The following is a 27947-nucleotide window of genomic DNA, read 5'->3' on the forward strand; positions in this document are numbered from 1 at the left end:
CCCCTGCTCCCTGACAGATTCAACATCACATGCGTAAACCCTTCTATATGAGCCTGCAATGTCGTCAATTATGGCATGCATCGTCAGAATGGAGAACATGTGAATTTACCACTGGAAGTGTGCTGTGCAGAAAGAAAGGAAGAGGAGAAAAAAAAAGAGGTAGAGCTCACGACAAAAACGTGGTACAGTCCATCAGATGGCAGTGAAGCTAGCCTCCTACACAGCATTTCACTTTCTCCTATTTCCTCCAATCATGAACCATTTCAAAATTTATTTTGTTAAAATGCTCCACCAATGGCACTTTACGACTTCCGGTGTACAAGCAATATTTCCAATGGGGCCTGGTGAAGGGCCTCTTTAAAGTGAAGCTTTTTTCTTTTGCCTCTTGCCCCAACTTTGTGGATGCTGCCTGCTGTCTTGCACGATGAGTCGCGAAAGGTCAAGACTCGAACTATTCATGTTGGCCGTGCGGCAGCAATGGTTGGCTGGAGGTCCTGGTTCAGCACAGTGGTTTAAAATGCGTGCTTTGGAACGCGTGCACATGTTGGCTCGTAAACGCAAAGTAAAGCAGCGTTGAGCGGCAGCGATGAGCGCCAAGGAGCACAGCGAACATATTACCTAAAAACATGAAGCAGAGCAATGTCGATGTGCAGCAATAAATGGCTTGGACAAAGCTAGGCAGCTTCGATGCGCACTGACGAGACAGCTGTGGAACTGGTCCATATTCAGGAGGGTTTGGGCACGGGCTAGTTGATGTGAATCATTCATGTAAAACAGCACCAAAAGGTACGGACAAGGAAGAGCTTGGGACAGCAAAGCTCCTGTGCTCTTCCTTGTCCATATTTTTTTGGCGCTGTTTAAAATGCATAGTCTGTATTGTTTACAGGCGCAGACTAGTAGTAGTAGAAAACTTTATTTGTTGTTTTGTAATGAAGTCCCAGAGGGTGGAGCCCTCAGTCCAGGGCACTGTTTGCTGCTGCTATCCAGCTGACCCAGTCGATTGTGTATCACTGGTTGCCCAAGGCTGTGCTGGACAGAGTGGCTTCCCGCTTGGATCGGGAGGCGTTGGGTATTCTATGAAGGCCAGGTGATTTGGAGCATTCCCACATAGAATGGTAGAGGTTTGGGTGTCCTCGACAGAACGGACATTTGTCAGGGTACTGGGAAGGGTAGAAAGTGTGGTGGAGAGCAAGGCTGGGGAATGTATTAGTTTGCAGCTAGCACCGAGCAGCTGCATCTGCATGGTTTAGTTCCACATGTGGCGGAGAGAACGTTCTACAGGATACTCTGTAGTATTGTAGTATATGCATGTATGTAAGTGGCATCTTTCCACCTTGTCTGGGTTGGACTGCCCTTCCAGAGGTTCCCAGAGGATGAAGCCTCGGGCTGTCGCATGAACGCGCTCATTGCCAGGGAGAGACGCATGCCCAGGTGTCCAAACTAAGTGAACTAGTGGGATATATTGGTTCTTGAGTAGCAATTTATGAGCCATCCGGCAAATCCAGCCTTGTGCACAGTTTGGACATGCTTGCTGGGAATCTGTAAGAACATGTACTATCTGGGGGTTGAGCGCTGATGGTAAAGGCTGTGGCGGCACATTCTTCAGCTTCCGTGCAGTTGTCGGAATGTATTGTGGCTGATAATACTGCTTCGCCCCTCCAGTCGGCCGTCGCTACCACTTTAGCTGTAATGTCGGGGTAGCGCGCGGCGTCTGTATAGAAGGTGTCAAGGTCGTTGCTGTATGCCGAGCGCAGTGCCATTGCACAAGCAGTGTGCCTGCCTTTATGGTGTTCGGGGTGCATATTCCGAGCTGTGGGGCCACTGTAATGTTTTCTCCAATGTTTGGCACAATTGAAAGGGGCTCGTGTGGGGGCAAGCTCTGATGTTGGGTATCGTAATTGTCCGAGTACGTGCCTTCCAGTCGATGTACGTTTCAGTCGTTCGATCCGATTGACTTTCTGAGCTTTGATTAATTTGAAGCCATGGTGTTGTGCAAGCAAAGCTGTAATAGTCTGACTGTTGAGGCATAGATAGGAAGGTCTGTCGCTGTTTTCACCACTGTGCATATGAGGATGTCTAACTGGTTTGTTTGTTTTTGGGTGAGTCGGTGGTAAGGTGCGTGATAGGTAATGTGACTTACGATTAAGGCATGTACGATGCACATGATGTTGAATTCTTTTAGGCCGTGGCGGCAGTTGGTGACCGTACATATCATGTGGACTACCTGATTAATTTGTTTCTTCAGTAGTGTCAGGGTATATGTTGCCTTCACGTTGGCTTTGGCGTGTAGTCCCAGTAGCCGTAATTTGTTTACCTAATTTACAGGTTCACCCTCGATAGTCACCATGATGTCAGGCGGTAGGTGATGTTTCCTTTGGAGTTCTTCTACTATAAGCAGTTCTTAATTTTGAGCTGCGCACGTAAGTTGCCCTGCTCGCGCATATTGCTGGGTAACATCCGCTGCTGCTTGTAGTGCATCCTGTATTTTACCATCTGAGCCACCGGTGGCCCAGATGGTGATATTATCAGCGTAACACGCATGCCTAACTCCCGGTATAGCATCTAGTTGTGGAGGTAGTCTGCTCATAGCTATGTTAAATAGGAAGGGGGAAAGCTCTGACCCTCGTGGCGCGCCTTTTCCCACAAGTGGGATGGAGTCTGAATCTGTATTTCCTATGGACTTATTGTTGCAGTGTGATCTTTCGGAAATGCCTGGACATTACTGTATAATCGTTCGCCACATTTGGTTGCCGCTAGATTGGAGAGTATGAGGTCACAAGCTGCGTTATCAAATGCGCCTTTGACGTATAATGCAAGGATGGCTTTGCTTTGTTGGGTGCTGATCGATATGGTCAGTTATCTCTTCCTTAATTTGGAGCAGTATGTCTTGAGTAGATAGCCCCGGTCGGAAACTGAACATTGTATGCGGCAGTAAGGCTTGCTCTTCTAGATACGGCTGAAGCCTGTCAGGACGACGTTTTCGAATAACTTTCCTATGCACAATGTTAGCGAGATGGGTCTCAATTGGTTTAGAGACGGCTGCTTACCTTGTTTTGGCATCATTGTAATATCGGCGTGCCGCCATTCTTGCAGCAGCGTGCCCTCTAGCCAGAGGTATTGAAAGTAATCCACAAGTTCTTTTATCGATCTGTCATCGAGGTTTTTTAAGAGCCGGTACTGTATTCCGTCTGCTCCTGGGGCAGTGTTGCATACTGTTCGATGCAGTGTCGCTCTAACTTCATGTTGTGTGATGTCTTTATCTAATTATGAAGGCTCCGCATGTGGATAATCTATGTAAGCTGGTGTGGGGCCTCTTATGTAAGTGTCTTTAGCTGTTCTATTATGGCCACATTCTCCCCAGGTGTCTGTCTAAGATTTCTCGAAGGGTTTTGCTGCTCGTCGCTTTGCTTTGATTGGGGTCGATGAGATTTCTAAGCGGTAGCCACGTTTTGGTTATGCCCAACGTGCCCTGCATTTGATTGCATAGGTTCTTCCAATTGTTTTGCATTAGTTTGGTTGCATAACTTTCTGCTTGGGCTGTTAAAGTGGCTATCCGTTGCCTGAACTAGCAATTGCGTTTGTGCTTTTTCCACCTTTTTTACAGGCAGTGGCAAGCCTCCCAAAGTTGTAATAGGTCTCTGTAGACATCGGGATACTCTGGTGACGTGTCGATGATTTTCATTGTTGCACGGAAGTCTGTCTGAATTTGTTGGATCCATTCCTGCAGAGTTTCTAGTTTCAAGTCGCCTTCGTAGGTTGGTGCTTTGTTGCTTTCGCCACTTCTGGAGCTTGTCCCAATCTGTCATCTGTATTTTATGTTTTTTCATTTTTGTTTGCGGTGTTATTAGATACGTTTCTATTGTGGTCACTATTGAGGGTCTCATCAAAGTTGTACCATCCCTGGTACCTGATGTCTTTGATCAACATATAGTCCGGGCTTGTGTCTGGACTGACAATGTTGCTATTCTCGTTGGGTGGGTTGTGTTCGTCAGAATGGTTAGGTTAGGAATGGATCGTCAGTGCTGGCCGTCGACGCTTTGGATTATTTGTCTCATAGCCCCCTGTTGGGTGTGCTGCATTAGAGTCCTCTACAATAGTAACTGTTGCTTTGCTTCCTTTAGTGTGTGTTTGAAGAGTCCTTCGAAACAGTTTGCCCACTCTTTAGGGGCACTACAGATGTTGCGGACAAAGAAGCTAGGCTCTTTCCTGTCTACGGGAATGATTTCGGTGAGTATGTGCGGTATGCATTCACAGCCGAGTGTGTGGTTGAATGCGTTTAATCTCTTTGACACTAATGTTGCAGTTTTAGTCGGCCCATTCCGGTGTTCTTTGTACGCAGAAGTATTGTATCCAGCCAGTTTAGGTTCAATGTATGTTTCCTGTAGTGCCAATGTGTCTGGTGTGTGTGTTTGTGCGTCTATGAACTGCGTAAGATTTCCTAATTTCCAGCGGAAACTGCGACAGTTCCATTGTGAAATTTTTATGGGTTGTGTGTGTGCTACATTTTGTTTAGCCATGATTCATTGTGAGCTGGCCTGAAATGAAGGGCGTGCGTATGGATGTGTCCTGGTATCGTCTTTTGCCTTGAGCGGGCTAATACGGGTGCAGCTAGGGGTGGCGTTGTGGGTCACCGTTTGAGTAACTTCGCAGCGAATTTGTTGTCTAAATTCTTGGGTTAGCTCACTCAACATGTGTTGCAGCATGGTTTTGATTTCTTCCTCTAGTTCCTGCCTATCTTGCATGAAACTCTCCTTGAGTTACTGTTAATCCCATTGCATTCTGTTTTTCAGGCGCTCTCTATCTTGTTGAAACACGTGTTTTAACTGGCGTAATTCCTGTCGAGTTATTGCCATCTCATTTACTAACATTCGCATCTCTTGCCTAAGCATTTGGGCTATGTCATTAATCATTTCCTGCACCTGGGTGTTGGTAGCAAAGTTATTTGTGAGAGGTACCTGCCCTGCATGGGTACTGTGTGTGCATATTGTAAGGGGTGGAAAGTCGGTGGTAGTGGAAGAAGGCGAAGGAAAAGAGTTTGAGAGCCGCTCAGCCCAGCCCATTTTTGGTAGACTCGCTCCAGGGCCCTTCGTGACCGCTTTCCTCTCGCTCCTCTCCAGCACGTCGATAGTTGACCATGATTCCGCCACTTGGCTGGGCGCATACTAGTGATGGTAAACTATTGATAGTGTAGAAAGGACTATCGGTAGTACTGCGATAGTTCTCTATTGACAGTGCGGTCGACAGTTTTCAATACTTGGCTAGCGATGTTACAAGATATCTTACAATAACTGACCATCGGTAACACTCAGTTCATGTAATTGGGAACAGGGAAATGTCACCTGCTTTATGTTCCAGTGTTTACGTGCAGCATGTCGCATGGTGTCACATTATTGATAGCGCGCTCGATAGTGCAATCAACATCCATAGGACACTATCGATAGTGCTATCAGTGGTGTACTACTAATGGTACTATCAACAGCTTGATAATGACTAAACTATTGGTATGGATAGTGTTCTATCACTAGCGCAGACAAGTACTTTTAGAAAGACCTCATGCAGGGTGAGCTTGGTTTGATGCGCAATAGACTCATTTTTGTCGGACGTGTCTGCAATGTTGGACCACCACAATTTTACGTTGAGTGAGGTGTTTGTGGTGAAAACGAGTTCAACTTTGTCATTGTGGGCTATACTTCCAAATAGCCACTAAACCATGATAGAAAGATTTGTTTAAACTTATTTTCACAGCTCGTGGAATCTACAGACTTTTTTCCTTCCTCCATGGGTTCACCCGGGAAGTTTACATGCAAAAGAAGATTACAAAGCACCACTGAAACAGGACCTGAGTGCCACCATTAACACTAGAAGCTGTACTCCTGCTTGGCTCATTGCTACAACCTATTGCTCTGAACAACTATGCGTAGCTCAAAGCTAGGCCACGAATCGGCTTTTCACAATCTTCAACATCGGACTGTACTGTACGATGTGGAAATGAGTTGAGGGTGTAAGCCCAATAGATTCTTGTATTTGTCAGTGCCCCACTTATGAGTCATCATCTCTGAATGGTGTGAAACATTTGGCCATGTGCAGCTGTGCTGGTTTAGATTTTGTCGGGAATCGCAGGTGTCGCCAGGACAAAATAACAGTGCCTGCCTTGGTGCCAACTTTGTTTTGTGCATTTGATCATTATAACCAAGTGTTCTTGTTTCTCTTCTGATATTCGTCACTTGCATTTGTGATGTGACGGTTGTTTATAATCAGTACTACAGATGTACCGAATGAGCAGTTTTCCAAATAACTTTTTTAAACTTTTTGTTTTGGGTTTATAATGTTATGGCAGCCAGTGGTGTAGCTAGGTCTTCTGTCACCCCCCCCCCCCCAGGTGTAGTCGATGAAGGCGAGGGTATCGACAATTTCCGGGTGTCTTCAGACATATATGACACCCTCCCTCTCTGGCCCCTTGCACCCGGGGCCCACGGGCCCTCGGCCCCCTCGTTGCTACGCCACTGATGGCAGCCTTACATTTGTAGCTGATAAATCTGTAGAAAGACAAGCTCTGAAATTCTATGCAGCTATGTTAAGGTTAAACTTGCTTTCTTTCTTTCTTTTTTTTTTTTTTTTACCTTTTGACAGTAGCTTGAATTCTCTGAGGGCACTGCAACAAGCCTGAGCCCTGGAGTAGTTTATGTGAGACCTGTGTGTGTGACGGCTTTTGCTCATTTTACCACTGGTGTAAGAATCGTAAGAACATATTTTTTTACAAGTTTCATTCCATTAGTATTAGTGTGCCTAATTTAGTCCTTACAAAGCGTGCTGCGGAAGCCTAATTCCAGGCTTCATCAAAAAGGATGTTGCGCTTTTCGTGATGTTTACTGCTGCAGCATTACTGCGAGAATTCACTTAGCTTGTATTAGCTTTTGCCTGTGCTGAGAACCGATGTGTGTATATCTGTGATAAAAAGTAGGGCTTACATAAACCATTTCTTCCTGAACACATTTACTGCCCAATACTCATGGTTGTACGGCTGTTGATCCTTGCAACTTTGTAATGGTGTGCCACATTCCAAGTGACTGCTCAGATTGGAATAATTTTGAGGTGCTATAGAGCCTCTGATGACGCGGAGATACAGCCTCCCAATCTTCATTATCATGTGATCACTGACCATATGGCGTGTCAGTGCCTCAGAATGAAAAGAGGCGGTAAGATCGGTGATAGTATGTGCAAATATGCGAAGCACTTTCTAGTGTAGGCATCGTCTGCCAGGGTTATCTTTGCAGTTCTGTTTATGAGAAAATGATATAAGAACACAGTCCAGTGTTCGACAGAAATCCATGTAAGGAGCATAACCGTTGTAAAACTTACGCTAGTGAAATAAAATATAATATTGATTCTATGTTATGTGTCCCATATAGGTCTCTTGTTCAACAAGGGACCTGTATGGGCCCCCTAAAAGTCGAATCAGTATTACACATATTTTTTCTTATTTGGCGATTATACGTTTCACTTCAACAAGAATGTAAGAACGAGCGTATGACTAAGATAAGATACGCCATCTGCGATGCACTTTCCATCCTTCCTTCATATTGTCGGAGCCTGCGCATGCCCAAGGGAACCAAGATTTACGAAAAAAAAAGAACAACAAAAAATTATCATCCCGGTGTGAGGTATTGTCATAAAATAAAAGCATAAGTGATGATTGCAAATGTGTGTAGCTGTGTGGCCTGGCTATTTGTTACTCTGCTCGATGGAGCTTCAGGGATAACAAAGGCGGGGCATTTGCACTCTCCGAGCGAACTGCGTAGCAGACGACGCTCACGGCGGAGAGTGCTTTGTGTGCTTGTGCATTCTATCAATAATCTCGCTGCTTCTCGCCATTCTAAGGCACTCTAATGATACTGTTACAAAATTGGAGAAGCTGTACTTTCCTGTGATTACCTTACATGCTTACTAAAACGAACAAACTCGACTGCTTAGTGCGGACACCTAGTATCACTAATTCTTTTGGGATACTCAGCAACTGTTTTGTGTTCCTCACTAGCATGTCTCTGTAAACGGCGATTGTGTATTGTGCCAAATTGAACCAATGTTTCAAGATACCATTGCCATTGCTGCAAAATAGGATTATTGCAAAGGTGACGTTAGGTGGGAGGTGCACAAAGAACATAGTTACAACCAGACAGCACGAGTGCAGACTAAGAGGAGACATATATTTTTAATAATATGAAAATCTATCCAAGACAAAGGAGCCTGAATGGTATAAGATGCAACCTTGCATGCACCAGAAGAACAATGTACCCAAGAAAGAAAACAATAAGAGAAGCATGAAATTATATGTGCTTGCATTGCCCAACTTGCGCGCTTCCTTTTTTTTTTGTTTGAGCTTTCGACACTTGCCAGCATTTCATCGCTAATTTCGAGCTATGTAGTGTAAGTTGAGTATTTCTTAGAACCACTGTCAATGTCAAGCAACACAATTCTGGTCCTGTCTCCGCCTTTTATGGCAATGCCGGCATCAAGGCATCGCAGTGCCCCTTAAGTGATGGCCCCTTTTAGCAGCTGAAAAGAAAAAGCTCGTAGTGCTATTCAATGTGAGAACCATGGTTACATCAAATGCCACCAGATGCCTCTCTTTTGCAGTTTGCTCTGTGTGGCATTAACTGGTCCTCTGCAAACACTGTACGGAAAGGTTGAAGGCCTGTTGAAAGCAAAGTAAGGACATTACAGATCCTGCATAATTTTTATAAACCATGTCGCAGCATCATAGTGGGAAGAAAATTCTACGGTAATTACTATTTGTAGTTCTTCATTTACCTTAGTCTGCATTTTCTTTTTTTGCTAATGTAATTTAAAGAAGCGCAGGCACCAAATTTTTCTGAGGATGATCTTGTTTCTCTTGGGTAATACACAGCATCTAGGGGACCGTGATAAAATCCAGCATATGAAGAATCGTGTCACCAGTAATCTAACATGGTGCGATTTCCATCACACATGTTCTAGATTTTAAGATTCCTGCAAGCTGGGGTCGATAACCTTTGAGTTGACGTAAATCAGAACTGCCTGAGGTCACACTGTTCGCGTGAACCACCAAAGTGTTGACCACCACAAACTCATCCATCGTCTGCTCGATTTCACACGTTTGTCAATGCCAGAGCTAAGTGGGAGGTGCGCAGCTGTGTCTCCCAGCTGTGTTTCGGCAAGTGCACGTGTAGTTGTGAGAATGTCATCCCCATCAGCGTCTTTAACATCACATTATCTTGCTTGTAAGAATGTTTTCACGATGTCTATTGTGATGATTTTGAACAAGGGAACCGTCTTTAGTTTCTAGAATTTAAAAGCGAAATTAATTACTTTGTAACCATTAGCTGTCAGTTACATGTCGTGAAAGCGTTTCTTATAAGCATGCCAAGCTTATGCTATAGTCAATTCAACCTCTAAACTTGGTGTCTACGCTCCTTTGACATCTTTACAGATGTGTGGGTCAGTGCATGCATGATAGGTGACAGTGGTTATTTTCTCCGTGTGGCTGTGAAAATGCATGTCTTTTCTGTACCGCACGCCCTAGAAATTCTTGCTGCTTTTGTTTGCGAACACGGTGGCACCATCTCTCTGGAGCTCTGGCAAAGTTCTAAGATGCTCGACTCACCAGCGGGTAATGGCGCAGCTGAGGGATATGATACACGTGTGTAGGCACAGGCGGACTTCTCTCGGAACGACTCGTGAGACTGAACGAGTTGAGGTGAATCGAAGAGGGCACGAGGAGCGAGTTGCAGTGAACTGTGGCTCGTGCGGATGTGAGCGAGTTCGTGCAAGTTTAAATTACATGCGTTTCTGAACGATCTTGAATCTACGAGACTTTCTGTGAGGCCGAACCATGTAGTCAGAAATGATCCTCGACTCACAGCTGTTCCTTGACGTTAGTGAGTCGCACCTTGACTGAAGAAGGCTTCAGTAATGCTCCTCTGTCATTTCCTATGACACGGAGTTGCTTGGCAAACACACCTTAACCCCAGTGCATCTGAGTACACGCCGAGACCAGCTGGTTGGAAAACTTTTTGCCTGGAACTAGCCTTAAGGGTGCCATTAAAGTGCAGTGATTGTTGCAGCGAACAGGTGGCAGTGTGATACACCTTCTTAAGTTGAGTTGGAGCATCAAGTGGGGAAACATTCTAGAATACATGGGTTAGTCTACAGAATCCTATGTATTGTGGAGTGGAGCAGAGCAGACCCTATGATTGGGTGAATTTGATCAGCCAAAGCAAGTATGAGTCTGTGCCCATGATTCTGAGTGAATCTGTTTCAAGTTTATTTTGGTGAGTCAAAGTATGAATGAGGGCGCAATAGAAATGAAACGGAAACTAAATATACAACAGCCCAGTACAGGCATTTAGTTCGTGTGGCCATGCCAAGCGTCTAAAGGTTGAGCAAGGAGCCACTCAACACTGTGGAGAGGTGAATACTGTAGGTTGCAGCCTTCACAGGAACGATGAGGAACAAAGTGGTTCCAGCGCAAAGCAGAAGGTGAGAGAAGGTGTGACATGATGCCAAGAAACTAGCACTAGTAATATGCTTGGTCCAATGATGTCACGTTTCGTTGGGTGTGATATTTTGAGTGACTGACGGAGATAAAGTTTTGCTATGCCACGTGTGGTTGGCTGGACGGCATGCTCATGCAGTGATTGCTCTTTTGGGCCTCTGTTAAAGGCCAACTGCAATGAAATTTCAGGCTGTTTAAGGAGGCTGGCGGTTTTTACTAGTTGGTTTTCCATCATGTTAAGTGGTGCAGCACGAAGCAGGACAGAGGGACACAGAAAGGACGAGGAGGAGTGCTGACTGCCGACTGAAATTTTATGGTCTGATAGAGAAGTTTATATAGAAGAAACAGAAGAAAAAACAGCTAGCATGGTACGTGAAGAATGCCACAAGTAAGCTATCCCTGGCCTTATCGCAAAGGGCGTTGGCATTTCTAGACAGCGTCGGCACGAACAGTGGGCAATGATGGTGTTTCTCTTTTGTCACATGTCTGCATCTTGTTTTCTTTGCTTCGTTTTTTTCTATGTAAACTTGTGTCTAAAACAATAAAGTTTCAGTCGGCAGTAAGCACACATCCTCGTGCTTTCCTTGTCTCTCTGTCCTGCTTCGTGCTGCACCACTTAACATAATGTTAAGAGCCTTAGTTTAAGATAACACAAGCCTTACGATAACCCTTTGAGCAAAGCTTTATGCTTCAAACATGAGTGTATGTATCATGAAGAGCTTGAAAAAATAGGCGTTTTTGATACCATAACTTAAAAAAGAAACAGAAAAGAAGGAATCCTGCCATTACCACTCACTGGAAAGAAACTGGAACCAGTATGGTGCTTTGGCACAATGTCTGAAATTATGCGGTACCCGCGACACACTGATAATCTCGAGAGGTCCTGGGCTGGAATTTCTGTCGTATCCTGTAACAATCAGATGCATGTGTCTTCTTGGCTGCTATTTAAATACTGTTCAAAAAATTAGACACTTGCTGACCCTGCAGCTTAGCCAAGATTGTGTCAATTATATACTGCTCATCTGTAAAACATTTCACCAAAGTGAAATTTTATTGCAGTTGGCTGTCAGGAATAGTCATTCCTATCCTTGAACAAACTGATTCTGTGTTGTTGAGTTTTTTTATCTTGTGTCTGTTTGATTCGGTGGCGATTCCTGAAATAATGAGCGCAGGATTTCTTACGGCAGCTGCTTAGATAATGTTCCGAAATTTCGGGATATTTCAATGTGCCCTGCACCGGATCAACAGTTTGGCGCTCATTTACTGTCGGCAGCCATGCATTTAGCTTTCAGGTTTTCGACACACATTGTTTGTTTTACTCCGTTTAGGTGAACCTTATTTGATGACTGTCTGAAGGACCCCCTTATATCTCTCTCCTGTTTTAAGCAAACTGTGAAACTAGACTTGATCTGAACTGGTCCCTGAATCTTAAGAGGATGCGTGTCTGCCGATCACCAGTCATGTAGTCACTGCTCTATGTGTCACTCATTATTATTTTCAACATGCTGGTGTGAAGACTGTACAAGAGTGCCAAGGTAGGCTACTTGGTTCAACACCATTAAAAAAAAAAAGAAAAAACAGCGCAGCAACAGGACCGAAGAAAGACATAACTACACAGGCGCCTTTGTTTATTTCTTTTTTTATTGTGGGGGGGGGGGGGGGGGGGTGCCTGTTGCTGCACTGTTTTTCTCCGGAAGGGTGTGAAAACTATTTTGTAAATAGCAAATGTATGGCAGCCCTCTGTGGTGAAGTATTGCATTTTATAATTCTCTTGTGACTGCTTTATTTACAAAGGCAGAGACAATACTTTTCAAGCCCTCTGTCTTTGTTCCCTCGCTTATAGTGCATCTTTCAAATGTCCCTTTCATTTACTTGGCAAGGAAAGTAAAGCGTACTTTTTTTTAATGTTTTACTTTGTCAGCATAGCGGAAGAAATGCAATTTTAATTCTACATCTTTGAAATGTATGCATTTGTGCCATTATAATTGTGGTTTAAGACCTTGCAGCTAAGGATCCTACGGCACAGCTCTGAGCTGGTGAAAGTCCAGTGGTCTTGCTTTAAGTAATACTGGACCACCAGTAAGCATTGTACATAATTTCACAGTGTGTGTGCCTGTTCTCTTAGCTGATTTTCTGTGTCAACGAACCAGGCAATAAAGTGGATGTGCATTGTTTGTGCAGCCAAGCTTGACAACATGGACTTGTGTCTATCTTTATTGCTTTAATTTCTTTTCTGTTATGGGAAACATGTAATCATACTTCAGCCCACTAATTGTGTTGAAAGTTAACTTTATTGGAAACCGCCACACGTAGCAAAAAAAAATCCTAAGGACTCATGAAATGCAGTTAGTGTCCCAAGTAGGTAACATTGTGATGATGTTGCAGTTTTTTTACTAATATTTTGCTGTATATTAGACGTCATAAATAGCGAAATGCAGTACTGGTTGTAATATCCTTTGAGACGTCCTTGGTAGGATATCTGACGAGACGTCCAGTGGATGTCCCACAGACGAACTCTTTTCTTTCTTTTTTTACTGGCATTTACTGCAACATGCAAGCAACACATTATATTTAAACATTGGCAGAATGTTTAGAAGGTAACATTAAAAATATGAGTATTCATTAAAGCTAATACAAGGAAGCGCATGTCTCGGTCTGCACGCACACTTTAATGATTTCCGATGACGGAACTGCACCATCAGTGTAAGTGTCCACCTAGTGGACATGTCCGTTTCGTCTGCTGCTGAAGTTCTTATTGGCTGGGCTGGGGTATGCGGGTACGCGTGAGAATGAGGCAGGTGGCCTCAGTCAATCAGCACTTCAACAACAGATGAAATAACCATGTCCAGTACGTGGGCACTACAGCACTACAGAATGCACCCAGGTTCGAGAAATGAACCGTTTAAGCGTATTATATCGGCATCACAAGGCCACTTTCGATCGCGATCAAGCCCAATCTGGATCAAAATTCATGACTACGACTGGCTTCCTCTCGCAAATTGCACAAAGGAGCCAATTGCGATCGAAAAGTTCGATCCCTATCAGGCTCGATCGCAAGGGCGCCGTCACTATGCAGCACCCGTACCAAACGGCGAAAACAGGGGTAAGTTGGGAGATGGATATTCAAGACGATGAGCAAAACGGGAACAAGGTGAAAGCAGGAGCCAACGTTTCGACAAGTGGGCTTGTCTTCTTCAAGGCGACGTATGCTTTCCTTGCCACAGTATATATAGTAGGTGGGGTTATACTGGAGGGGAGAGGGCATAAGGTGGGTGGGTGCAGCAACGAGCAAAGGTGTGTTAGCGGCGAGGGTGTAGAATTGAGAATAAAGGAGTGCTGTGCACAAGGCCAGTGACATGGCTGTCTGTCAATCACGTGTCAACAGCCGTGTGTCAGCCAGCGTGTCAGCGGCGTGCACAGCAGCCCTCTATTACCTGTTTCGCTGGTGGTCGTGGGCTATCGTGTCTCTGAAAGAGATAATAGAAGGAGCGGCAAAACCGGTGTTCGTGAAAAAAATAAAATGAAATAAACAAATAAATAAAAAGAGAAAAGAAAATACTGAAATGGAATAAATAAATAAAAGGAAAAAAAAGACGGGGGGGGGGGGGGGGGAACACTAAGCAACTAAACGAAGTGTTGTTGCCTATAGCTTGATTTAGCACAGTGAATAGATTCTAAAGCTCCCCTTTCAAATGTTTATGCCTATTGGATGCAATGTCTTAAACTTATGGATAAGGTATGATTTTCTGTATTTTCTTTCTCATTCAGTACGGAAATTTGACTGTAAGATGTAGAGTTTAAGTTCATCAAAGTTATGACCTGGTTGTTTGAAATGCTCGACGACGGCTTTGGGAAGCTTTTTAGCTGTGTCTGCGCAATGTCCATTCAATCTGACGTTCACTGGTTATTCAGTTTCACTGATATATTGTATTCTTTCTTACAGAAGTAACATTCAAGAATATAAATCACATCTGAACTTGTACAAGTGAAGCTAGATTTGACTTCGTGTGCATAACTATTTGCGGTGCTTTTAATTTTAATGTCACTTTGAAGGTGCCTGCAGGTTTTGCACCTGGGGCAACAACATGCTTTTATTATGAGGGAATGATGTTGGCTGACTTTTGCGTGCACTAACATGTCTTTAAAGTTCCTGCTGCGGCAACAGGTAACCCTAGGTACATCTGGGAACACTTTTCTCAGACGCTCGTTAGTTGATAATATTGGGTGGTATTTTCGTAGGATGTTGTTTATGTTTGGGAGTGCATTAGAATATTTTGTTATAAAGGCAGGCGGTCTGTCAGGTGCTGGTGTAGGCTGTTTCTTTGCTAATTCCGACTGCCTCTCCAATCTTGATGCAACATAAAACCTCTATCGAGAGCAACTTGTGGATAGTTTCTTTCTGCTAGCATTGTTTTAAGGTCATTTAGGTGGTGGATATAACCGTGGTCTTAATCGTAAGAAGAATCTGCAGCGTTTAATCTGCAACATCAGATTAAATGGACATCACGCGGCACAGCTAAAGAGCTTCCCAAAGCCGTCGCCCAGCATTTCAACCAACCATGTCATAACTTTGATGAACTTAAACTCAAATTTCCGTTTGAATGAGAAAGAAAATACAGAGAATCACACCTTATCCATAAGTTCCAGACATTGCAACCAATAGGCGTAAACGTTTGAAACCGAACTTTAGAATCAATTCGCTATGCTAAATTTCAAGCTATAGGCAACAACACTTAGTTTGGTTGCTTGGTGTGTGTCCCCCCCCCCCCCCCCACCCAACCGTTTTTTACCTTTACTTATTTATTCCATTTCAGTACTTTCTTTCATATTTTTCACGAGTACCGGTTTTTGCCGCTCCTTCTATCATCCCTTTCGGAGACACGATAGCCCACGACCACCAGAGAAACAGGTAATAGAGGGCTGCTGTGCACGCCGTTGACACGTGATTGACACACGGCCGTGTCGCTGGCCTTGTGCACAGCTAGCCACCATGTGCACAGCACTCCTTCATTCTCAGTTCTACACCCTCACCGCTAACACACCTTCGCTCGTTGCCGCACCCACCCACCTTACGCCCTCTCCGCTTTAGAAGAACCCCACATATGAGGATATGTCGCCTTGAAGAACAGAAGTCCACTTGTCGAAACGTTGGCTCTTGCATTCACTTTGTTCTCGTTTTGCTCACCCGTACTAAACGTGCTTAATCGGCGCGCATAGCGAACAAAAATAAATTAAATGTACTTGCATGCGAAGTTAACCCGGATCAGCACACGTTCGGCCAAATTATCCTGCCGCATTCTAAAACTATCCACATCGGAAAAATCGTAACCGAAACCAAAGACTGCTCAAAGCGACGCCATCGCTATCGCCAGCATGCACATGGCAGAGTTTCTTCGGTTTGTTGTTGTTGCTTGAAAGCGCTTTTCACCTGCGCTTTCTCAAAAGACCACGGCTGTCCCGCGTTGAGGAGATACGAGGCGTCCTGGTGCGCGTTTTTATTTTTAACGTTTTACAACGTGTGCCATTTTTTTTTCTCCAGCGGCCTCGAGCTGTGGGGCAAGCAGCCCGTGTTCTTAATAGCCGACGATTAATCGGTTGTGTTTGTAAACATTGCAAGCTCAGTCAGCTGCCGCGAGAAGGTAAGTCTTGCAGCCGACACCGCCGAGGTAAGTGACATCTGCTCCGCTGTATGCTTTATGCCGCCGGCGCTAAACAAAGCCAGGTGTTCGATCGAGGTCAGCCTTCGGCTAGGGGCCCGGACCATTGCTCGGTTTCGCGTCATGTCGTCTTGCACGAAATGTTTTCAGTCGATCGCCGCTTCTTTGTCATGCTGGCTTACGGACGGGTCGCCTTATTTTGTCGCTCTCTTAACCGCGACCCGCTAGCGCTGCTCTTTCAAGCCACACCATACGATTTCTTTGTGGTCACTACTCCGAAGAGCAGCGGAGCTCCCCGAAATCGAGCGCTCTTCGTGTTTTCGATTACTCGACAGAGCAGTTTTTCGAGGAAATATCGTTAAAGAGCTCGATAAGTGTAACACACTTTAAGTACGTACGTTACATCTCACACGAGCAGTCAAAACATTCCACTACGCAAAGTAACGGCTTTCGTTTAAAGCGCGCGGTGCTCAATCTCATTATTGGTCGCATTGAACGAAACCGCGCAACCGTTTAAACAACAATGTTGGGCTTTGTCACACGCGTCGTGTTCCTCTACGCACAAAGAATTGCTTAGCATTAGCGAGAAATTAAAGTTGCCCAGAATGGCTAAATTTAACTCGACATCTGGAATTAATCGAATGACGGCGTGAACATTCCAGCTGGTGTCGAACAAAAAGTGGTGCGACCTTTCGTCAGCCTGCGGACAAATAGTTCAGTGTTCCCTGAAACAACCCATGCCCTGTGTCAGTGAAATCTTTCCTGTTAGCATTCATGGCTGTTGTGTGAAAGACCACAATAGACCGTGCTAGACTGCGTGCTCTAGAATATCAGTTCAAGCTTCAAGTTGTAGAACGGACATCCGCAACACACTACCAGACGCTGCATGCATGGCTTGCGACATTAAACATACTTAAAAGACTCTCGGCAATGTGAGAGACACATTTTGGCCACGAAATTAACCTTTCCCCTAGGTAGAATGTTTCTTCAAACATGCAATGTCTTCAAGTTGTGCACTAAGCCACAGCTAGCCATTTGCAACTAAGACAAATGCAGTGCTTGTGTTTTTCAGGTCTCCATTCCAAGACGGAGGTTTATGGGAAGATGCGACACTTGAAGTGATGAACAATGGTCGAACAAGAGATGCGAGGTTGGAGCGAACATATCAAACACTCTTTGTCAGGGCCCTGACAAATGAAAGCGCCCTTGTCGAAATGTTAGCTTTAATGTGGGCCATCTCTTATGTGACCACTGTTCATCAATCACTTCAGGTTTCCGTTGTTTCTTTGGGCTGTACTTTTTTTTTGTTATTATGTCACGTTCAATATATTACATATTATGTCTAAAGCACTGGGCTTTTTTACTGCATGCTCAGCTGTTGTGTTCGTTTTCTTCTAGCATGAACTCGTTGTGTATTCACACCTTGTTTCCTTGTCTTTTGCACTCTTTGTCATCGCATTGTCTTTCAAGTGGATTTGCACGTTTTGCATTTCATTTGCAGGTTGACCAAGCAGCAGTGTGCAAAAAAGTAGTGTTCAACTGTGAAACAAGTAATAAGGAACTAAAAGCTTTTTTAATATTTCTTTCTTTATATACCGTAGTGTCAGTACAATATTCACACCTAGGTAGACTTTGTAAAAAATGAAAGCTTATAATTATACCGTATTTGTTTACTGCTTCCATCTCCAGTTCTCTTTATCTATGTACTTATAAAAGTGCAATTGAGTGTGCTGCTGTAAAATTTATAGAATTGCTAACTCTATGTTTCTGTTACTAGCAACTGCCATAACTTATTGTGTGGTGCCTTTTCTAGTGCTTTCTTTTATCATATTTTTTATAATGCAATACAAAACACTGCTTCTTTTGCATTGATTTATTTATTGCACCATATCTTTTACTTACAGGAATTACTAAAGTTTAAAAAAAATGAAAAAGTTGTCCATTCTTGTTTTCTTTAAATGCACCCCCTCCCGCCTCTTGTATAACACCCCAGTCAGAGCCGTTAAAGCTAAAATCAATGATGGAGATTTTTCTCTCATGGAAAGGCGGTGTTTATGTAAGCCTGGGATGCAATGGTTCTGTTTCTTTTTTCCCCACACGCTATCACTGGTTAGAGCAGCTCTCCAGCTACATATGTTATCAGGATTGGCCAGTCATGAGCGGTGGGTGATATGAAAAAAAAAAAAAAAAAAAAATCTGAAAAAGCAATTCTTACATTACACTAACCCTGTTTTGGCTAAATAAGCACCTTGGTTTATTCTTAAATTGAAAAGCCATAAAAGTTTAGAAGTGAATTAAACAAAAAAGAACTTAGAGGGGTAATAGGCTCAACAAATTTACGGTGGATGGAAGTATGCTTTTGATATTAATATCATCTGGTTGCAAGGATACTTCGGCACAGCACAAGAAGATGGGACATGATTAGTAGACTCAACCAGGCTGAAATATACTCGTAAAGTATTCTTCTACAAGTATTCTTGTAGATATATACTAACAAGCCCAATTTACAACCCTTCTGCACAATTTTCTGGTTAGCAGCATACAGTCTGAAAACTAAGAAAAAATACAGAAAGAGCTACAGGAAGTGCGTTATCGTTTTTCATTCTTTCGTACCATCATTTGTTCAGAAAAAGAGACAGCTGTGGTCCATTGCATATTGTCATGCCAATGACGTGCACTTTCTGTGTGGTGTGTAACCTTGGTGTGTCTGACATAACCAAATTACTTTGTTTCAGGACTTCCAGAAAACCCACTTTGTGCCTTTGATGAAGAAACTGGAAGCAGTTACTGTTCTTCTGCTACCATTTTGTCACTGATAAAAATTGTCCTCAGAACTGTTCATGTCTCTGCCACACATGCATGAAGTTTGTTTGGACTGTTGACTGTTCATGAGGTTTTAATTAACACCTGTGTTTATGTGCCTCTGGTATATCTGGATTTTAGTATGTGCAATTCTGAAAATTTTACACATCATGGCAATACACTTTCCAATGAGAAACTATTCAGGTCAATGTGCTTGTTCCTGTCACACTGCTACGATACCTTCTGTAGAGTTGCTGATGATAAAAGTCACAATTGGCTGGTTTTCTCACGTGCAAAAATAAAGCATTCTCACAAGCATATATTCTACTTTGTATTTTGGATCAATATCTTACGTAACTTCTTCCAAGTTCACTTGGAAAAGGATCAAAGGCATACTCGACTGGGTACCGAGGCATCGAGAAGGGTATTACTGCAGCTAATTTTGGGACAATGCATAGACAATGCTGGAGTGCTGTGGAGACTGAGGCAAGCTCTGAACCTCAAGATTTCAAATATCTTGAAGGTTGATGCCATCACACAACACAGCCAGGTCTAGGTACTGCTCGTGCTTCTAATGGCTTTGTAGCGTGCAACGAAGGTTGTACCTGCTGTGAGACTAGTCAACTTGAGGATTATTTGGTTTTGTTAAGAGTGTTGCTTTCCTGGCAGCCTGCTTCTTGCTTTTCGCTAATTATATGAGAGTAATGCTGCACAGAGTCAAAGAACTCATGAGTGAGCACGAGTGCTTGAACAGAAAAATGTGTGCTGGGGTTCTCTTTATGCCATGTGCAACAGTTTTCCACCTATTTTTTCACGTTATGTTTGCTGACCATAGAAGTAAGCGGAGTATTCTTGTGCGTTTATGATAGGTGAGCAGCCAACCATTCTTGAAGCAATGCAACCAGCACTTATAAATCAGGAAAAAAAGGAAGCTATGTGCAGTTAAGATAGTGGTGACCTCTTTTCATTTGTGAGCAGACTTCTCACAAGAAAACATTCTTCTTTGTTGTTTAACTTATGCAAGAATTGTGAGCAGCCCACTTGTGAAACAGCGAGTTATCGTGTTAGCCCAGGGCCTCTGTGCTGTACCGCTGTGTACCATTTCTCAGTTAGCGGGCAAAGCTCCAGTATACAAATTGAGATATAACACTCAGTCTGAAAACTTAGACCAACATTGCATAGGTTGTATCCTTCTAATAAATAACTTTGCCTTTGTTTGCCAGTTTAGCACTACTTCTGTTGTTTAATGGCTGTTGTTAAATTTTTGCCGTGTCAGTTACTTGGCATCTTCTTCTGCCAAAGTAAATTATAATTGGTTGGGTTCAACACAATCTCACTGAAAACCATGCTTGTTTACATGACCCTTTTTCAGGGTGTGGTAAGTATAACCATATAACCGCTTTTATTTACAGAACACCAGTAGTGACGCCTAGTGGAATTTTGTTCAACCACAACCTGTTTGGAAGCTTGTTACCTTGTGTGGATGTTCTCAATGACACCTAGTGATTGCAACCACACATCTTTAGAAACTTAAGTTGCACGAGTGTTCTCATTGTAGTGACGCATTGTTTTTTAGAAACTTTCTTGTGTTGCACAAATGTTCTCCCCCAAAAGAAAGGCTTATATATGTCAATGATTGCTGCCTATGTCTTTACAACAGTAGCTAAGCAGAACTGCAGGTCATTGTAGTTTTAGTCTTGTATGCTCTCTAATTGGACTCAACATCACAAGTTAGTGCTACCAGTGCTCCACGTTAATGGTAATAGTTCATTGAAGCACAGGCTAAAACTATTATCTTCTTTTCTTTGCATAAGGACTTTGTGCAGGGCTTCACAGTACTTTTTCTTCTACAAACAGTTAGCAGCAACAACAAAAAATAAAAGGCGACTAGCTCCTTGTCATACCCGACTGATTAGTGCCTTGCTGTTGTTCTGTTTGACACCAGGACGTGCCAGCCAGGACTGGCACATTCAGCTGAACTCCCACTTCCTGCGGCCGAACCAGTTCCGGTGCCACCGGTGCTCCCGGATGTTCACGCGGCGCAGCAGCCTTGAGCGGCATGCGCTCATCCACACCGGGGATCGGCCCTTCAGGTGCCTCTACTGTGGCGCCTCGTTTGCCCTCAAGCAAACCCTCTCGCGGCACATCCTGACCCACACGGGCGAGAAGCCGCACAAGTGCGACTTCTGCCTGCGCACCTTCATCCAGAGGTCCATCCTGGTGCGACACCGCAAGAAGCACCTCCAAGAGCAGGGCATCGCCGTCAGCTGAGGAGCACACGCTTCAGCATCTTCGCATGGACGCTTGAGTGCCACAGTGTCTGCTTTAGCACTTCCCTCGTAGGCTGTGGAGACAGGAGAGGAGGAGAGAGGAGACAGGTGCTTCAGCACATTTTCTCACTCTTGTGACTACAGCTGGAGTGTTCCCAAGGCGTCTTCAAGAGCATCACCGTCAGCTGAAGTACAGATGCTTCAGAGCCTTCGCCACTTGACTGGCACATGGTCTACTCTGGCGTTGCCCTCAAAGAGGTGGTCCATTGCCATCAACGAAGAGACGGGTAATCCAGCACACTTCTTCGAACACTTGACCATGGCTGATGTGTTATAGTGGCATCTTTAAGAACAGGGCACTGCCATCATGTGACGGATGAGTGCTTTACTAATTTCTCTTCGACGCTCGACATGCCGAGTGGCATACGGCTGCATGTCCTGGACGGGCACGTTGACTGCAGAAAGCATTCGCAGGCCAACATGTGTATGGCTGGACCTGACAGCAGCTGCTGGTGGCATAATTTCATGAATTGGTGGGCTTGTTTTTATTGCTCGAATTTTATTGTGCATCTTTCACCTCACGCATACTCTCAAGCCGGTGCCGCTCGCGCTCTGCTTTGAACTGTTTTTGGCGCACGAAGATGTTGGCCACTGCTAGCCAGTCACATTCCACAGCTCGAAGTGTTCCCATCACGGTGTCTTGTCCAGGCATGCCATCTCAGGGCACATTTTCACGCACACAGATTGCTGGTCACAAATTTGTAGCCTCTACTAGCAAGCTATCGTTTGATGGTCTGATAAAATCCTGCGTAGTACTGCAAGGATCGCTGCCAGGACTTGGCATCACGTCTGCTGACTAAGAGACAGAGTCTACAACTTACTTAGCTGCCTTTCAGTGACTTGTATCAGAGCTGGACAACCAACCGTAACACTGCAGCAATGTGTGTTCAACTCCAATAAGTGGTAGCAGAAAGCGTATGTGTAGGCAATGTCGTGATGCAAGCAGCGCTGCACGACCTTGACATGTCACGCAGGCTCGTGTGCTGTGGCCCAACAGGAATCCTGGCATCGTTTCTTCATGCCTGTCATGCAAACCTGTGAAACAGCCAGTGTCTGGCATTACATGTCAACGGCAACTCTTTATGTTGTCTTGATTAAGTGTATAAGTAATGTGCGTGTGGCCTCGTAGCACAGTGCAGTGGTTTTGCTGATGTGTGATAGGGCATTTCTACGTTCTTTTAATGTCTAAGTTTTATGGCGCCGCTATTTGTCAACAACTTTTGTTTATGTTGCAAAGGGACACTTGGGTCAACTGCGCAATGCTGCATGTTTGCAGCGCATACTTTAACACAGCCCAGCAGTAGGAATGTTGCTTGCATAAATAAGTGCTTATTAAGCTTCTACAAATCTAGGTCAGATAGCCCAAGAATAAGGCACAGGAATTTTCAAGCAGCACTGCTTTAAACTGTCCTCCTGTTTACAGTGGCCAACATTCACATGGAACTTTCCAAGATGTCATGGCAAAAGTGCTGTTGCATTTTATAATTAATAATGTTCGCTTTATCTGATAAATGAAAACCTCTTTTGTAGAGCTAGTGTGCTCACTGCTGTAATGGGTTGCTCACTTGAACATGTGGAACAGAGGTACGAGCAGATGTGTGAAGCGATACCACAGGGAGGCATGGCGTGTTTGTCGGGCTGCGTGTCTGTATCGGCTTGTTTTTGTCGAGCCAGTGTTATTCTGAACAATCTGAGCTTCCCCATGAGACATTGTTAAATACTGTTATACATCTACATCCTTTGATTAGCGTTTATTTTTGTGTGCTTCTGCAACGAGTCAGATTCATATAGATCCTGAGACATGTACACTTGTGCAGACACGTGCCCAGACTCAGTCTAGGAAATGATACGTGCGGTAGACAACAGCGTTTTGTGCATTTGGTTTATTTCGTTTGCGCCTAGTCGTCTACCCAATGTATCATAAAAGTATAGAATGTCAACTCGCCCAAACCTACACCCTGCTCCAGGAAAAGATACTGCGTAAAACAGACTTAGGACGAGGAGAGACATGTACTAGTGCGACCATCTTCAGGGTCATTGGCCTTTACGAGGCATCATTGCTGCTGCTGGGAATTGCTGTGCATGATCGCTAAAACAGCACACGCCTACAAGGTACACTTTGCAGCCTCAGTGCTTGTCTAGCTGGGGGTATACTTTCACATTTACATTGTTATAGGCAGCTAGTGTTGAATTTTTCTATCCTTGTGTAAGGCACATAGTACGTGTCGAATATAGTTGAGAACCACGAACTGCTGTCATTGCACCCTTATCACGAATGCAAGCTTCTGCTCACAATGCTGCCATTATTGTTGATGCTACACGGCGTGTTCAAGCCACAGCATGAGTCACAGAAGTCCAACTGATCTGAGGCTAGAGTCCATCAGGACAGATATTCCTCCATCGTTCATCTTTGGGTATACAATTGCTTTCACAAGGTTTTGCATAGCTAGCACCAGACAGGTTGGCATCTCCAGCCCATAGCCTTCTTGGCACTGTCCCAGGAACGCTGGCGCATTCCCGGATGCTGACGCATTCAGTGCTAGTCAACTTGTAAACTTGTCCCGAGTACCTCCTCTGGATACTGATGCTCTGAGACTCAAAGCAACCTTGCTAATGTAGTTGCTTGTGGTAGCACTTATTTTTATAGAACAGTTGCTGCATGGCTTTTAAATGGCATGCACTTTGCATGCAAGTCCTGGAATTGAAGATACCGACAACCAGGGCCCCTAGCGGCCATAGGCACTTAGGTGCTTACTGTATGTCACGAAATTCAGCTTGCATATATGTTATACATGCTTCACTCACACCCAATCAGACAGGACACATGGCTAAAGTGAAAGGAGTATGTATTGTGGGACAAATTGTCACAAGTCAGTAAACAAAGCATTATGGTGCAAGATGTGTATCATACCCAGCTGCTAAAAAAAAAAAAAAAGCCAAATTGCTGCGTGTGCCAAGAAGTCGAATCTTTACCTTATCCAACTTATCTGACATTCTTATGCACAGATACCATGTGCTCGGAAATGAGGTCATGGTGACATTTTTTATAAATAAACAAACATCTCTTGGGGCTTCAAGCAAATGTTAGTAGACTAAATATGTAAATTCGTCACTCTTAAATATTGCTGCCGGCAATGAAAGTGCATTTTTAGCACAACCACTATGTTACAATAATAAAAACAGCACTTTTAACCCGTGAAGTTTGAATGCTGAGGTACTTGTAGTAATATATGTTTTTTCATTCTTTGGCAGCTACGAGCAATGTATGTGTGTGCAGACAGCAAAAAAATTGTGAAACAGAAACCTGATAATGTGCAAACAGAAAGGTCACGCAAGTCTTGTGCTTCTTGAAACTATGCTCCGTTTGGCACATGACAAAAGCCAACTTCAAGCTGTGCAACCCAGTTCCTGTCACACTTGAAGTGCTACAAAGCTGCAAATCCAAATACCAGAACAACTCTTTGCCTTCGATTTGATTCCTTTCCAATGACTGACTGCGCAGACAGCAGTAATGGCAGCAAAGTGACAGAGGAACTTGTATTTCACCAGAACATGGCATTATGCAAGCTACTAAGGAACACATATTTGGTTCCTCAGTAGGGAAGCTTCCCTGCTGAAGGAAAGTTCACCCCCCATGTCTTCTTCAATTTTAATTCTTTTACATTTATGTGTTGTGCTCAGTTGCTTATCCTGGCGATAACAATTGGTGAAGTGGTATGCAAGCCACTGACTGGAGGTAACACAAAGAGAATTGGAAAATGGTTGCAAGATATGGCCCCCAGTCCAGGAATTCAATCTAGCACACCTGTTTAGCTGGAGTTAGTCAATTTCAATTTATTGCTTCTCATAGTAGTTGCAAGTTTTGACAAATAAAAAGTACAGAAAGAGGTCCCATAGTCTACGACTATTGGGATCTGCCAAGTGAACCAACCAAGAGGCTGAACAGGCAGCTAGCTGTTAACCAGACCATGGGCTTAACTTCCCAAAACTACACAAAGTGTTTTGAGGCAGGCAGCCAAGAGTCGAACCCTGATCTCGAGCTCGGTGGTGCAAGCGGACCGTTCGCTTTCCCTCATGTGATTGGTTAGAATCGGAAAATTGAAATGTTCACGAAAGGGTTTCAAAAAGAGTAAAAGTGAGACGGAGTCATTTGTACTGTTTTCAGTTTTGGGAGAACAATGAATGACAAGATTTTCTTTTCCCTCACTCTCCGAAATTCCGGGTGGAGCACTGAATGAAATTGATGCTCAGTACATGGCTCAGAGCCATGTCTCCTCCTAGATTTGAGTGAGCCATCCAAAATTTTGATTGGACAAAGGATGTACAGGGCCCAGATAATGCAATGATTATATTCCAATTATTTTCTTTCTGCTGTCTTCAATAGTCTATGCAGCACTACACTCATGTTATCACCAGGATGGGCTAGTAATCAGTGGAGGAGGAGGAAAGAACTTTATTGTAATCAGTAGAGGATGGTAAATAATAGAATAAAGCGAAAGGAAACCTTACATTATAACGGTTCAGAACTCGTAGCCTTGGCTAAATTCACAAGTGGTCTGCTGTTTTAGTAACGACAACATGAATGTGTATGCAGATGAACAGCCAAGCCAGCCTTCACAGATAATGCATTTCATTTGCTGGTAATGCCAATGCTTATCGCAAGGCAGAGCCCAGAATATTGGAAGCTGCCAACTCGGTTGGTTGTAGAAGGAAACAGTGAAGAGCTATTATGTTTTCCAAGGCAGTGTCCCTGGTCAGTGTGGCCAGCCCGGTTTGCAGATGACGAAACGCACTACGTTGCAATGCTAACAATGATTCTCTCCTCTTTGCACTTATGTTATCGTACTCCAAGAGCTACTTACTCTGGTTTCATTGTCGGAAGCCAGTAGCTATGTTTTAGTGTTGTGTTGTGTTTGACGTGTGCGTGTGACAAGAGTTGAAGCAACTTTGTTTTTCTTCGTTACTGGAAAATCTCAGCTTAACTGACGACGTGAAGCAAGTACCTTACAGTTATTTCATAATTCTGTGCCAATGAATTGCAGCAGTGAATATGTTTTGTTGTGGCAGCCGGACTTACACTTTCCATCGTCTTATTTTTTTGGCTCTTTAGCAAAAAAAAAAAAAAAAAAAACTGTGGGCTTCTGTTTGTGAGATGCGACCACGAGGGTCTTTGCCAAGACCACCTGAAAGAAAGCTGGAAGATTCTGTTGTGGCAGCTGACTTTAAATGTTAAAGAAATGCTATCTCGTTGCAGCTTGGCCTTAAAAGCCTAATGGCAGCTACTTGTTAGTCTTTCAAACTTGGATTATTATTTATTTGTTATTTATGTTTTTGGTTACCCGTTTACTCCACTTGCCAAAACAGAACAAAGTATTTCCGAGTGTTGCTGAAAGTTTTTGACTAGCAAGCACTATTTCCGAGTGATCAAATGCTGCGGAGAAGTTTTGCGATGAAATGTCTCACAATAATTTGTGTTCTTTTACTTGTTATTTAACGCACAACACATTTTTATACTCGGCCTTTTCATGTTTAGCTGAAAACAAGTACAGGCCAATTGCTTCGCTTATGTATATTGTGCTTTCATTTACTTTATTCAATCTTTGTTTGTCTGTTTTAGAAAACACTGTTACGTTCCAAGTTTGTATAGACACTTTTGGTCAAGTATGTCCTAAAGATGTGACTGAGAACTTCAAATTTCCTTGGAAGAAAACGCAACTCAAGCTTTGACTTCTTGGCAAAGCGCCACATATTTTTAAGTACACTTATCTTTACTAGCACATCTCTTTATGTGTGCATTTTTCTAATATAAAGAGAACTGCCGACAAAGCTTGTTGAAGTACATGTTTGTGGGTTGCACGCTTTACTTTTTTTCCATTGTTGGATTTATCACTGTTCTCAATTGAATGTGAGACTAAACACTGTGCTGTGAACATCAGATGTTTTATTACTGACTTACAACTTACTTGCACTGAACTATGTAAGAAGTGGAACTTGTGTTTCAGTTACACGTTGAAGTAATAAATTTGCACCGTGAAGTTGTGTTAGTATGTTCATCACCTGCAACAAATCAACACTACAGAGTGCATTTGCAGCAGGATGTCCAGGCATTAAATCCCTGGAAAGGTGTGCCATTAGTGTGAAAGACTTAAATAAGTGGAGGCGCCAGGTATGGGAATCGAAAACAAGTCTAGCACACAGCATTTCGATTCACATTCTGATCAACGCTGTGCAACATAGATCGCACCGTGATGACTGTGTTCGTGAAGTATTACACTGGTGTGCATTGCAAAAACAACTGAAAAATCCAAACAAAAGCCTGAATTCTCTTTTCGAAGAAACCAGTGGGACGGCAAGTAAGTGATGTCAAAAGCAACCTAACTACCTCGTAACATGTGCATTGCCTATGGCGCAAGAAAGCCTGTTGTAGCCCAAACAATTCGGCGATTCCCATAAAATGCAGCATGCACCGAAATGCCTCCGGAAATGAAAGGGAAAGTTGCCATCCACCCATCTTTGAGACACACCTGTGGTAGCCCCTCGTTCCTCACGCCGTTTGTAGGCGCACGCCAGTGGTGTGGCGGGACGGTGCCGCTCTCGCCCTTCCGATTTCAGAATTCTTGACAGGTG

At 43.7% G+C, this 27947-nt stretch overlaps 1 long non-coding RNA gene across 1 annotated transcript; it reads left to right on the top strand.

The window, feature by feature from the left end:
- The first annotated feature begins 15919 nt into the window (after positions 1-15919).
- LOC129383909 (uncharacterized) lies at positions 15920-27355 on the top strand. The gene is made up of 2 exons (XR_008611731.1): positions 15920-16170; positions 17261-27355. It is a non-coding gene; the product is annotated as an uncharacterized lncRNA (long non-coding RNA).
- The last annotated feature ends 592 nt before the right edge of the window (positions 27356-27947 follow it).

This window comes from Dermacentor andersoni, chromosome 9, assembly GCF_023375885.2.
Source record: "Dermacentor andersoni chromosome 9, qqDerAnde1_hic_scaffold, whole genome shotgun sequence".
NCBI lineage: Eukaryota > Metazoa > Arthropoda > Arachnida > Ixodida > Ixodidae > Dermacentor > Dermacentor andersoni.